Source organism: Vulpes lagopus, chromosome 2, assembly GCF_018345385.1.
Source record: "Vulpes lagopus strain Blue_001 chromosome 2, ASM1834538v1, whole genome shotgun sequence".
Taxonomy (NCBI): Eukaryota; Metazoa; Chordata; class Mammalia; order Carnivora; family Canidae; genus Vulpes; species Vulpes lagopus.
Window position 1 is genome coordinate 124,904,252 of NC_054825.1, and position 13,017 is coordinate 124,917,268.

The 13,017-nt window shown below is 38.7% G+C and overlaps 1 protein-coding gene across 2 annotated transcripts in view; it reads left to right on the forward strand.

Moving 5' to 3' along the window:
* The window catches only part of LAMA2 (laminin subunit alpha 2), a 580,308-nt gene that overhangs the window by 110,278 nt on the left and 457,013 nt on the right, over positions 1-13,017 (forward strand). The window lies entirely within an intron of this gene.

Sequence of the window (13,017 nt, forward strand, 5' to 3'; positions counted from 1 at the left end):
TTTGTTAGAGAAAGGAGAATTTATTGAGAGTGGGGATGCATTAACTCTTTCAGACATAAGGATTCTATTTCCCAAAAAGCTCCATTCATGTAGACAACACTTTAAGTCAGTTTTTAGCTTCCAGCTGTTTTCTGTTGTTGGAAAGTGAAACACTAGGGTTTGAAATGGTTCTGGGGACACAGCCTTTCCTGTCAGGGATTTTAGCAGATGCTGATATAATTTAATGTTCGTGGGAGACAGAGCAAATATAGAATAGCATCAAATTGATTTTTCAGAGTTTTCAAGCCAGATGTCCCTTGGCATTTACATGGAAGAAGTCTACTCTGTACCACGTCGCATATTTTCGTGTTCAACTTCTCAGCCCTAGTATCTAGTCATTGGTGTTTTGACAGCCATCTGCCTAGGCCTTCCTTTCTCTATTCAGCCATAGCTAAAACTGAACATTTTTTCAAAAAGGAAAATTCCAGGTAGTTTGGATAATTAGAGAACAGAAAAACTAGAACTTGGTGTTAAAAATGAGAAGCAATGCTTTTGTTTAGTAATAACTCCTGTATTGAAGGAGAACATCTTGTAGCTGTGCAAAATAAATAAGCACTTTGGAAACAGATGCCCTAATTCTTATTAGCTGTGTTTATTTTAATTCTGTACAAGGCTGTAGCTAGACATTGACGAAGTTAGAGAAATGAGTAACTCCAGAGTGATTAGCCCAAGGCTGGCCTCCTCTTGTGCATAACAAGCCTCTGTAAATATTTGCTGAATGAAAGAAAAATTAATATGTTAGAATTCATATATGATGGTTTGTGGAAAGTTTTGCCCAATAGCTGATAGGTTTTACTATGTGGAGTTGTACATACATACACATGTGTGCATGTGATATGTATGTTTATATAGTGCAAGTGAATGGAAGAGTTTGATGGGAACTTCTGAGCATTGACTGTGTACTTTCGAGCCCTCATGCTAGGCATTCTGGATATTCAAAACTCGTATGAAATATTTTGCTCTAATGTTATGAGTATATCGACATCAAGCAAAGAAAATAAAGAATATTCTTTGAAATGATAGATGTATGTATAAATTAACTGGTAAGGAGTAGGAAAAGGTGCAGAGATTTTTTTTTATTAAGAGGATGGATTTTTAACTGATTTTGAAGGAAATATTAAATTGAGAACTATGGATAATAAATCAGATAGGGAAATTAACATAACCTGGGTGAGGTGGGTAATGCGATAGTGTTTTCCCCCCAGTTTTATTAAGATGTAGTTAACATATGGTACTGTATGTTTCTGGTGTACGGTATGATGATTTGATGTACACATATTGTGAAATGATTACCACAATAAGTTTAATAGATACAAAAAAAGAGAAAAAATATGGCTTTTTTTCTTATGATGAGAACCCTGAGGATTTACTCTGTAAACAGCTTTCATATACACCATGTAGCCGTCTTACCTATAGTCCTCATCCTTAGTACTAATCTAATCTTAGAGGGGTAGTGTTTTCAGATTAATATAGTGAAATCATTTGACTCCAGCATGGAATTTTAGCTGAGAATAATAAGAGATAAATTTAGAATAGATTTAGGCAGGGAAGGGGGTTAGAGTCAAATTCTGGAATAATTGGAATACCTAGGTGAAACATTCATATTTAATCAATGAGTCAGGTGAGAGTTATCAGAGGATCTAGAGTGGGGCAAAAATATAAAGAAAATGGACTTCTGTGGGCCTTAATCTGACAATAATGCACAGAAATCTAACAAATAATGGTAACTTCTGCTTTGAATAAAAATGAGGCTTTAAATTGCATCAGTACTAATTGAAGCTAATATGAATTTAGAGCATAGTTTTGAAAAACAAGGATTAAGCCTGATAATTAGAAGTTAAAAGAGAAGGATTGATCTCAGCGAGCTCTAAAACAATAGGAACACACACACATATACAGAATACCATATTTTACTCCTAGTTTTCAAGGACAAAATATTTCTATTGCTCTTTGCAGTGTAATTTTTTCTGATTCATATTGAAAATCAGACTTTTATGTAGTACTCATGCATTAATTGATCTATTTGTCAAATATTCCTTGAACACTATCTTAAGTGTTCACTATCATTAGTGAACACTATCATTAAGTGTTCACTATCATTAGTGAACACTATCATTACATTAAGCAGATATATTATTAAACAGGCTTTCAATTTAGTTTAGAGAAAGACGATAAACAAATATTATTATGAGTGTCTAGAAATCCTAAGCCCCAAATCCATCTATCAGTTTCATAAGCGTGATTTACAAGCCTGCTTCATTACTGACAGGATAGAGAAAATATCTATCTCTAAAGAATAACACTTTGCTGGGCATGCTTGCAGTTACGAAGCAAATATATAGCATTCTGAAAATGTCTAAATTTCTTGTTCCAACATGTTTGGGACGAGTTCATGTTTACAGTTCTGTGAGTGAATAAATCTATATACTGAAAATATTTCATTCAAGAAGTTGTTCTTCTTGAATTTTAAATAAATTTAGGAGTCTGAGGGAAACAATATGGTCCTTGGATTTATCTTCTGTGTGTATCTAAGTTTACGCTCCTAGTATTAACTATTATTACTGGCATAGTTTGCATAAATAAATTATCTTTTGGAATATTCTACTCTGCCCAGACACTTCTAGCCATCACCCAATCTGGCAACAATCTCGAGATTCAATATTAATAACAAAGAGTGACCAACCTTTGGCTGTCTTGACATGACTGAATCCACCAAATATATATTTTACTTCTGAAATAATTCAGGGTATATTATCTAGATATGGTTTTAGATGATATAGTATACTGTTATATTTACCAGTAGTAAAAAAAATAGATTAAATATTGTTAGATTGAAGGAGAGAACAATAAGTTGGAGAAACGAGCAGACATAAATCAGAAGTTTCTTCAATAAAACTGAAGAGCAATTTACTTTGAAAGCAAAAATCTCATGACACTAAAATGAGATGACGAAAAAATTACGCTGTGTGCAAGTGTGGAGAAAAAATAGCTTGTGATACTGTAGTGATCGGAGAGCTCATTATGCATCAGCATGAAGAGTTCTAACTACCATGCAATTAAAATACTAGAGTATAAATAAGTGTATCATGTGTGGTGGCATATAAAAACTCAGAAGTGGATGGAATTTTGGTGGAGTGATACTCTTGAAAAAGAAAACTGATTAGGCATATTTAATTAGAAAACAGTTACACAGCCACCTTCTGTAACATCTTTTAAGCAAGAATGTCTCATTTTGGATATCATACTTGTGGTAAGATTGATGCTCCAAAGACCAGTCTATCCCAATGCTATAGGGATATTCTCCTTCAACCCTAATAATCTATATCCCAGAGTCCATCAGCTTCCCTCTGTCAATTTGACTGCCAATCAGGATTGGGAATTGAGTAAGTTTTGGTGTAGACAGCTGATAACTACTGCAAGTTATAAAGAATCATATTAATACCTCTCTTCTCTATTTGTGTCCCCAGCTCACAGAGTCCAATGAAGACAAAACACTTTTTAGAGATCTAAATTCATATTAGCTTCAATTAGTACTGATGAAATAGTTGCAATGGTGTTTATTCTGGGGGAACTCTAATGAAAATTAGAAAATTTAAAGGTGACTGAAGTTATTAAAGAACATAAATTTGAGGATGACGAACTGTTTCCTTACTACCTATTAATAGTTGGAGAAAAGAGACATGCTCCCAAATAGATGAGTTATGAGAAAAACTGGGGGGAAGACCCCCCAAAACACAAGGGAAATTTATGGAAATCTTTTTAGTGAGCAGTCGTAAGCTATTTTTGGTCACATGTTGAAAGCAGTTTTTCAGATATTTCTGAATATTTGAGAATCTTAAGTTGATTTTTAGGAATGGCACGGTCTAACCAATAGTAGATTCTTAGTCTCACCAATTGTAGATGCTTCTGGCCTCCACCCATCCACTCAGATCCTCTTCATGCTAAGGACTGCCTCTGACTCTAGTCTGGAATACAGTTTTTCTTTCTGTAAGCTGTTGACTGGGAATCAGATCCTTTCTCTAAGACCCTTATCTTTAATTTCTTCATCTCCAAACCTAGATTCCAGGTCCTTATCTAGGTATGCAAGGTAGAGATTATCTTAATCTGGTTTCTCTGGATTTACATCCACCATTAGCTTAGTTTACTGTCTTGACTTGACTTCTGGCCAGACTTACTTTGGATATCTTTGAAGTTTTCTTCTTGCCGCCTGCTGTCACCCCCTGCTTCTCGTCTCTTATTTACCATATCCAATATGGAAATGTTTCTAATAAACTTTGTGCAGAAATTCTATCCTGTAAATCTCTTGCAGCGATTTGAAGCTCTGTGAAGAAAGGGGTCGTGCCTGTGTTGTTTATTCTCGTATAATTATCTGCATAACTGGGTGCCTCAGCAGTTGGAGGCATTCGATGAATATGTGTTACATATAGTTAAAAGAACTGGAATTGAGTTTGAAAAACACAAGTTCCCTACCTAAGTAATAACCTATCAATACTGATCTTCCATTATTTTATCCATAAAATTGAGCTAATCATGGTTATTCCATACCTTATAATTTTGTGAGAATGAAGAGGTAAGTGAATATATTTTGTAATGGTCAGTGCTACACATTTATTATGATAGATGAATTGCATTAGTGGTACATGCCCTGCGACAAAGACAGACTCATGGCTTTGTTTTTTGTTTGTTTTACATTAGATGAACTAGAACAAATATACTAACTCCATGCAGAATTTTTAAAAAGAATTTAGAATTGGTATGACTAAATCAATTCACAGAATCTCATTCATTAGTGAGACGCGTTAATTTTATGAATCTCAACTGAGCACCCATTTGATATCAATAATTCTAGTTGTCTTTGAGAATTAAAAGATTAATAAAGTCTTTGCCTTCAAGGAACTTAGAGTTTAGTGGTCATTGAATGTTGATAAAATAGCAAAAGAGAAAAAATTGACAAAAATCTCATTATATTTAAGAGTTTATATGTGCTTGGTAGATGAAAAGTATTATTAGCAATGCTATGCTAAATGACTATAAAATGCTGATTTTTCACTTCAAGTATTTACAAGAGCAAACAGAATATTTGTGAGTTTTCCTGCATATTTATGTGTGTGTTCAAACAGCTGCTAGAGAACAAAGTGTTTTGCTATAAACACTGTCAAATCTCACTTCAAAAAAAATTTGTCTATAAAACAAGTATTTCCATAGATATACTGAAGCTGCATAGAATTTGCTTTTAAAGCATAAAACAGAATTAGATGCTTGAGTCAGCTGTGAAATATTTTTTTCATGCAACTCTCATTCTAATTCTTCACCCTGTGAATTAGGCTCAGACCTGATGCAATTTGAAAGTGATAATGCGGTATAAAACCTGCAGAAGCAATCCGGCGGTGGGCATAACTTTGACATTGTGTTATTAGAACAGTACATTTATATCTTCCAAAATTTGGAGTTTTTGTTGTGTGGTTGTTGTTGAGTTAGTACGAAAGTGTTGGTGGGGAGGAGAGATGGACTGGGGTTTTGGGAATACATCAGCCAATTAATATAACTCCGCCAATTAACATAAACCAAAAAACTTACCAACTGAACCAACCCAATCGCAGCGAGAATTCAAAGTGACTTACAACGCAACACAAAAGACAGTTTGGTTTATTTTTTAAGACAGAAGCTGAGAAACTACCCAGAGATATTTGAGTTTAGGGAAACAATTAACAAAATCAACTTTAAAGGAATACTAGTTTTAGCCCTGGATGCTAACATTATCTCCGTGCCATCATGTCCCTAAAACAATGAAGTAAATATGTCTGTGTGGATTTGTTTGGATGTTGTTTGTTATGGTTTGCTTTTTTCATGATTTATTCTTTTCATATTTTGGCAAAAGGAAGTTTTTCACTTCCTCAGAAAAGGCACATCATTCCTGCCCCAAATTCTAGGATGGATTTTTCCTTGGGGAGTATTTTGAGCATCTTTCTGTGTCCAGGCCTGGTTGGGCTCTGAGAACATGATGGTCAACAGAGTAAACAAAGCAAACGTAACTGCTTCTATCAGGGAGATTCTGTTCCAGCAAGAGAGACAGACCTTGGATAAATAAGCATTACATAAAATTACACATTGTAATCAGTGCTGCAGAGGAACATTAAGGCATAATCAGGGAGTGTAATAGGGCACTGTTTGGAAAGGGTTCGCAAAGATCTCAGAGGAAGTAAGATTTCAGGAAGAAACATTCATGAAAGATAAGGAGATAGGAGGAGCAGAGGGAAGTTAAGGAGCAGGGATGTGTAGGGAAAGACCCGAGGGAGGAAAACGCAGAGCCTTGTTCTAGAAACTCACTAAAGGCAATATTGATTGTAATGAGAGGATATTGTAAACCAGGATAATAATTTTGAATTTTGACCTAAATTAAAATCCATTAAAAGATTTTAAGAGGAGGGGCCTCCTGGATGCCTCAGTCGGTTAGGCATCTGTCTCCTTTGGGCTCAGGTCATGATCCTTGGGTCCTGGGATTGAGCCCCACGTTGGGCTCCCTGCTCAGTGGGGAGTCTGCTTCTGTCTCCTTCTCCGCCTGCCTCTCTCTCATTCTCACTCTCAAATAAATAAACAAAATCCCCCCCCCCCAAAAAAAAAAGATTTGAAGAGGACTTGATCACATTTGTGGCTTGTTAAAAATGGGTGAAAAAGAGGCAGAGCGTAAATGGGAGTCCATTTAAGAGGCTCTTACACGAGTCCTGATGTTAACAATGCTGTCAGTTGGCCCCAGGTGTTAGGAGTGGCACTAGAGAGCAGATGCATCGGAAATTCATTTTGGAGCTACAGTGGCAGTCAGAGGTGCCATGGCAGCAGCAGCGACTCCTAGCTCTCTGCATGCGACACGGAGTAGGTAAAGTAGCGTGTGCTGAGTTACAGGGAATCTAGGAGAAGCCAACTCAGGGTGTGTGTGGGGTGCGGGGTGGCAGTGCTGGAGCATAGGAAACCATGAGCTCTGCTTTGGGCAACGCTTGAGATGCTCCTGAGACGTCTACGTGGAGGTGTCAACCCAGTACTTGGGTAAGGGATCCTGGAGCTTTGCGGAGCTATCCCATCTGGAGATGGAACTTGGGAGTTGTTGGCTACAGAGATGGTATGTAAATGGCTTCAAAGCAGAGTGAGAATGAAACAAGAAAATGGTATAGGATCAAGCCCGAGGAACTCTTATATTACTAACAAAAACAAATGAAAACAACAACAACAACAACAACAAAAACAAAGCTAATGAATGTAACTTTTCTTTTCTCTTTTCTTTTTTCCCCTAAGTCTTTTCTGCCAGGGGGAACACGATGTAGAACAGTGTTTTTTAATAAATCTGTTTCATCATTAGAAAAGAGAAATTGTCTAGCCGTCCTTAAAGAGCTGGGTCCATGGGGAGCAGCATCTCTCCTGCTGTCACGGATGCATCAAAGCTTCTACGAGCTCCTTCTGATATTTTTGTTTGAGGGATGCAAATACAAGCTCATGCTCCTTGCCTAGCAAGTAGGTTAGAGATTTATCATATTCTTATCTTTAGATTTTGGGTTGTTGACCACAGCCAGACAAGAAGTTTTCGACTTGTTTTCTGTATTACAGAGCCCTCCGCTACATGGACTACAGGGTGATTGCCCATGTAAGGCTCTCCGTTTCATCCCCAGTGCCTTAAAAGTGTGTGGTGTTCCTTGCCTTGCCTTTTTTTTACTTCTCGTTTTGAGTTTGCAGGCAGACCTGCCAAAGAGACATCTAGTTTATAGGCTGGGTTTTGTAAGCCAGGCAGCAGAGAGCAGATACTGAACATATGTTCCGCTGATATTGATGGAGCGAGGTTGGAAGAAGTTGGAAGCAGTCTCTTTCTCCCCAACTGCCACCCCCTCAAGGAATATTTTGGGTACCCTTATGGTGGAACGTTCTAAATAAGAATCCCAGCCATAATAATTATTTTCCATCATATGATTTGAAAACCTTTAGGATGAATCAGGATCGTTCTACAAGGAGAACATTAAAAAAAAAAAAGTAGTTCATAGGTTCTAATTCTCAATGGATAGTGGATAAAATTTCCACGCAAAGGGAAAGGACTGGAGATTTTGTGATCAGGACGCTCCCCCGGATGGTCAGGAACTGAGGGGAGTGGGAGTAGCAGGGACCTGTACTTTGGGGAGGTGAATTTGAAGTTAGATTAAGAATCTATTCAATCCAGCCCAAGGATGATGGTTTGCTGAATTTGATTTTTTTCTTTTTTGGTTGTACATTTCAAGGAGTCTTTATTGATCAGAGGTAGTGTGTTCAACTTCAGTTCACCAGGCATAAGACAGAGTTGGTTTTGAAAAAAACTATTTGGAGGAGTTTGAAGAAGTGTGCTTGCAAATGCCCTACAGGAAGTCATCACCCCAGAGATGGAGATGCATGGTTATGTCCCTTTTGGCGTCTGTGGCTGTTCTCCCCAGAGAGCTGGGCTCCCCGGGCAGGTGTTATAGGTGTTATCTCCTGTATGCATAAATTCTAAGTTACAGCCGATTCATGACCTAATCCTGTTTTAGTAAGATTGGTGATACCCTTTGTGAGGAATTTAATAAAATCCTCTAGTGCTTGTGTGGGCCAGGTAACTAGATGGCATGTGAGTTCATCATAATGGCCCCCATAATCCTTATTTTAGTGATAATACTTGCTACGTAGAGGGACACTGATATTCTATGAGCAAAACACATTTACGAGGTGTTGGAGGACATATGGTCACCTTTGGTTTACTTTCTTTCTGATGATACTGAAAATGCATTTTCTTCTTAATCTGTTTAGAAGGAATGGAATAACCAATTCTAAAAATTAATTCCACAGAGGGACATGCACTATGTTTTCTTATTTTAAAAAGAAGAAAGGAGGCCAAAATATCCTTTTATTCTGGAGGTTGGGAAGAGCAGAACTAAGCAACAGGGAGAGACAAATTTGAAAGGCCTATAAATGCAAGTCAGGGCCAGAATACATGCTCTCCTTGTTTCTTTTTCTTTTTTTCCTCCTCTGACCAACTGGATTCAGCATTATTTTTTCCCAGCTTACAAGCATTGTTGTGTCTGGATGACTATTAGTTCAAATTGGACTGATTTTCTAGTTCTATAAAACTCTTCATCTGCATCATGTATCAAGAGCATTGAGTTACTTCCTGCAGTGCACAGCTGGAAATCATTCTCTTTGGCAACATTTTGTTTTATCCCATTTTTGTTTTATACCAGTGTGTTCCCACACTCCCACGTAGCTCAGGATTTCAACAGCCAAGTATCTCCTTTTCTTCCTTGATGCGTCTTAGAACATTTTAAATTGGCAGGTTCCCTTTTGTCTTTCAAATACTGAACCACTTGCAAACAGCTCTGTTTGCTTGCATGAATAATTTTTTTTTAAAAACGCTCCACAGAACTGAAAGACTTAAATGCAAAGTTAGAAACATTCAAACAGTTTCCTCTTATTCTTTGAGAAGTGATAGGTGCCTGGCATGAAAAAGCAGGAGGAAATATCACATACCAAGACTAGGATGATGAAAACGGAGAGAGGGAGAGAAATACGTAATGTATTGTTGTAAACAACATGTGATGGCTTTTAAAAGTTATTACATTATTTTGAAGGGAAGTCATTGACTGGATGACTTTTCCATAGCAAATGTCTACATACCATCTGTTATCAATTATGTCAGCAAAGCTGGACCATAGAACTTAACAAGAAGCGTGATTTTTGAGGTTAAAATACATGTATTGTGTGTGCCAATATGTAAACATACACACACACACCTGAGTCGTAATGACAAACTGTGACTGCTAGGCACAATGAAGACAACTACTCAATGGTATGCGCTTAGTTTAATATTTAAGCTGATGAAAACAAGAAATATGTATTTAGGGATGATTTTTGCCAGACTACTTTAGAAAGATCTTTAAGGGCCGTGAGTTAGGTTATCATCATTTTATAATGACAGCTTCCCAAACTTCACACAGGTCAATGTGATCAAAAAAGAGCGCAGTGAAGAAGAAAAACAGGAAGAAGAGGAAGGGGAAGAAGAGGAAGGAAAAAAAAAATCCTAGAGGAAACTTTCACTGTGAAACAGAGTTCTTAAGTGGCCCCTTCAGATGGTGATCATCGTATAAGCAGCGGGTCTGTGTGGAAACGGTGGTCGCGGTTGCCGCTCCTCTTGTTCCTTCATGTTTTGTCCCAAAGATGTTTAAATGAAGCAACTGCCTATCTATTTATCTATTTTGTTATGATAAAATTGCCCTCTAGCTCTTTGTATAGGTGCACGTGTGTGCGTACGAGTGTGTGTGCATGTATGCGTGTGTGTGTGTGTGTGTGTGTGTGTGTAATACAGGCTCCTTATGGCCACCTGGCTTCTTGATCAGAAGCAACAGAAATCACCAATACTGTGTAACTTAAGCAGAGATGGTTGTTAGAAAGTTCTGAGATGATTGTTAGGGTTGTTAGAAAGTTCTGAACACAAGACTCGGGAGATGGTGTTCATCAAGGCCATTTCCAGGTTTCAGTGCCTGTATAACTGAGTCAGGGTGTTTCTAGAGACGTTGTCCGTAGCCCCTTCCTTCCCCCCCCCCCCCCACCACGGGTGCTTTTGTCTCTGTTGCCGATGTCTTATTTCCTTTCTCCTCAACCCTGTTCTTCAAGGGCTCAAGATGCACAGTCCTCGGCTACGGTCACACACATGCCCAAACTACTGAAGGAAGAAGAAAGCTCTCTTCCACTTCCGCTTCCTTAGCAGGAGGGCACCCTTTGTACTAAAGACAATGGCACTTACCCCAGCATAGAAATGCAGGCCTGGTGTTGGACGGGCAAGAGGTGATAAAGATGCGCCCTGTTCTCCTATTGCTCGAGGGCCGAAACAGAGTCCGACATTCCTGGCACATCAGTGATGAGTTTGATGGCTTTGGTTTGCCGGATGTCTCTCTAGAAAGATGACACAAGTGCATCTTTTTCTTCTCACTTGGTAAATTTAAATCTGAATGTTATTACAGGCTGGTGTTGTCTCTGTTCTCACTGATGTCATACAGGGGAAGTCCACTGTGAAGGACGCTAGAGTGTCAGTGTGATGAGGGTCAGAATGAAGTATCAGCGGACTACTATGTAGACACCGAGAAGGAAACAACAGATTCTGTGTGGCAAGGTCAGGAAACACTTTCGCAGAGCAGGGATCTTTGAGCTGGGTCATGAAAGGTGAGTCGGTGACCATGGCACGGAAGAAGAAAGATATTGTAGAAGAGATGAGATCATGGATGAGGCGACGCATGACGAAGAGCTTCAAAGCACCTGGTATTGTTGTAAGAGTAAGATGCTTGGCGTGTACAGAGGAGTTTTCAGAGGTAGGTAGGGGCCTGTTATCAATGCCCAGGGAATGGCTGCTCTGCTATAGGCAACATCGAGGTCTTGGAAGAAAAAAAAAAGTGATGCAATCAGACTTAATTTTTAGGAAGATAATTTTCATGACCCCATGGAACATGAACAGAAGCGGAGTCATGCAGAAATACTAATTAGGGGGCACCACAGTTGGTATTCTTGTATAGACGTATAGACAGATGAAGAGAGAGAAAGAGAAAGTTAAGCTAGAGACACAAATAAATTGGAAGCAGAAATCTTAGCATGGTGAGGAGTAAAACGTGTTTGTTCCCAAAGTACCTGTTAACATTTTCTGGTTTCTGTGGAGTAACACTAAGGCTGGTTTATGGTCCCCTATTGAGTGTGAATGGCAGAAAGCTGGGTGATGAGATAATGGAGACAGCCATATTTTTAAGGGTGGTCTTCACGACCTCAGCATGTGGAAATGGAAAGAGGATGGGGGAAAGGGTGGGTGAGTTAAAGTTTTTAAAAAGAAGTTATCAGGGACCAGAGAAACTGATTTGTAAGTAGCAGTTAGAAGCGGGAGGGAGGCTCCTCTTCCTCCTCCCGTGGTTCTTGGGATCCACTGGGGAGATCTGCAGACTGTCGCTATCAGAGGAAATCAGGGCTTCTGTGACAATAAGAAAGTTGAAGTGTTTTCTTAAAATGGAGAAACTTGGAAATAAATGTCAGGCCTTATAGAACCATGATGGAAGTTGGCCCGTGAGTGTGCCTGTGGGAGGGGAGAGGATGACTGGATGGCATAAAACTGGGGAGTGGTGTAGGAGGCGGAAGGAATTTCATTTAGAGCCGGGAGGGGAGTGAGATTGCTGGGTTTTATTAATTCTAATCCATTTGGGATTACAATAACTGGATTTGAAATTTTAGCAGTGCCATCTGGGTTCTGGGAATTGTTTTCTTCATGCGTAAAATTTAAATTCTTACGAGGCTTCTTTGAGCTGAATTCTTTTTTGCCACCAGAAAACAACCTTCTAGTTTGTCACCTGGAGAGACATCACCTGAAGCCTAAGAAACAGGTCTGAACTACGCCACCCAGCAGATCACTTACTAGCATGTTGAATGCATTTCCCTCCGATTCACTTGTCGTTCTGCAAAAGACAACACTTATGTATTAAATATGATTCGATGTCAAAGTTCTTTTATTTTATGAGACAAAAGCTGGGAGGATGGGAAATTTGTGCAAGGAAAACAGAGTCACCTGCTGACTGCTGGCCTGCTGGGGTCTTGGAGAGAATTTCAGCTGTTTTGCTGATAGCGTGCTCGCTTTTGCTGGTTTCCACTGACTCTGCAGGGGGTTGAGAAGACACTGTCCCTCTGTAGTATCCAAAACACTTTTCCGCATTTGATTTAAGAAATGTCAATTTAAGATTTTATTGTTCCTGATATTGACAATTTATAAAAGGCCAAAAAGGGATAGAAGTCATATACCTTATGTGCATGTACCTATCTGTGGGCATGTGTAGAGGGTTGTGTAGATACATGTACACACATACACAAGCATGTATAATATTTCTATAGGTTCTTTCCAAATTTTATAAAAATGTCCTCACCTTCAGAAAAGTTGGAAGAATCCTATACTAAACACTCACATGCTCAGCA